Consider the following 1,446-nt stretch of genomic DNA (forward strand, 5'->3'; position numbering starts at 1 on the left):
GAAAAATGTAATGCAGAGCAGACTGTAGGGCAGGCGGATTTTTTTCTTGAAATATGACTTGACTCTCATTAAATTACAATCATATTTTCTTACTACTATAGATATTACCTTATTCCCCACATCCCAGTGAACACTGATATGTGGAACGGGCTGTATTTTAAATGTGCACAAATCTTGCTAAAGACATATGAGCTATTAAAATCCGAGAGGTTATATATTCATTAAAATGAATTAATGTATCATTGACATGAATAGGTGCCACATGCACAATTAAGGAGGTCACTTACCCAAACAAAACACACATAGGAGGATAGGAGGAGGAGAAGTAAGTTATGCCTACATTATTGTTGACTCAGCAGAGATAACATTAAATGAGAAAAGGTGATCTACAGGAGAACAAATATTTGGAAGCTATACAGAATGCCCGAGAGCCTTACCTCATTATACGCCTCTATATTTTTATTTTTAGAAATTTCACATGCCCCCTAAATTTTGTGTTCTCCTTTACATACATAAACATATTTCCACCAAAATGATGCTGAAAAAGCACATATTGGTGTATGAAAATTTATCAGGATGTAAGAAAGTTAAAAGAAGTTCTTGATGCTAAAAAATTTCTGGGGGAGAATATCACAATGTGAAAAGTAAAACCCCATTTAGAATGTTACTTAAGTGAAAGTACATTTTAATTTAATTTAATTTAATTTTATATACTTTATTAATCCCCGAGGGGAAATTCAATTTTTCACTCTGTTTGTCAATTACACACAGGTCCGAACACACACATGCACAAACAGGACCTATACATGCACTAAGTGGAGAGATGTCAGAGTGGGCTGCCCATGACAGGCGCTCCGAGCAGTTGGGGGGTTCGGTGCCTTGCTCAGGAGCACCTCGGCAGTGCCCAGGAGGTGAACTGGCACCTCTCCAACTACCAGTCCACGCTCCATATTTTGGTCCGGACGGGGACTTGAACAGACGACCCTCCGGTTCCCAACCCAAGTCCCTATGGACTGAGCTACTGCCGCCCCAGAACAGATACTACACTTGATCTTAGCCAAAAGGCCGAGAAGCTAATAAGTATTATTAGCTGTATGGTGAAAAATCACCCGTGTTTATTTGTACACAGTATTTGTTTTATACCCCTCACCGGCCACTTTATTAGGCACACCTTACTAGTATGGGGTTGGACACCCTTTTGATTTAATTCTAGATTCAACAAGGTGCTGGAAACATTTCTCAGAGATTTTGGTCCATATTGACATGATAGCATTATGCAGTTGCTGCAGATTTGTTGGCTGCACATCCATGATGTGAATCTCTTGTTCCACCACATCCCAAAGGTGCTCTATTGGATTGAGATCTGGTGACTGTGGAGGCCATTGGAGTACAGTGAACTCATTGTCATGTTCAAGAAACCAGTTTGAGATGATTTGAGCTTTGTGA

The 1,446-nt window shown here is 39.7% G+C and overlaps 1 pseudogene; it reads right to left on the bottom strand.

Moving 5' to 3' along the window:
• Nucleotides 1–985: 985 nt before the first annotated feature.
• On the bottom strand, nt 986–1,077 carry LOC117256087 (U2 spliceosomal RNA; annotated as a pseudogene).
• Between the last annotated feature and the right edge of the window lie 369 nt (nt 1,078–1,446).

This window comes from Epinephelus lanceolatus, chromosome 3 (genome assembly GCF_041903045.1).
Source record: "Epinephelus lanceolatus isolate andai-2023 chromosome 3, ASM4190304v1, whole genome shotgun sequence".
Taxonomy (NCBI): Eukaryota; Metazoa; Chordata; class Actinopteri; order Perciformes; family Serranidae; genus Epinephelus; species Epinephelus lanceolatus.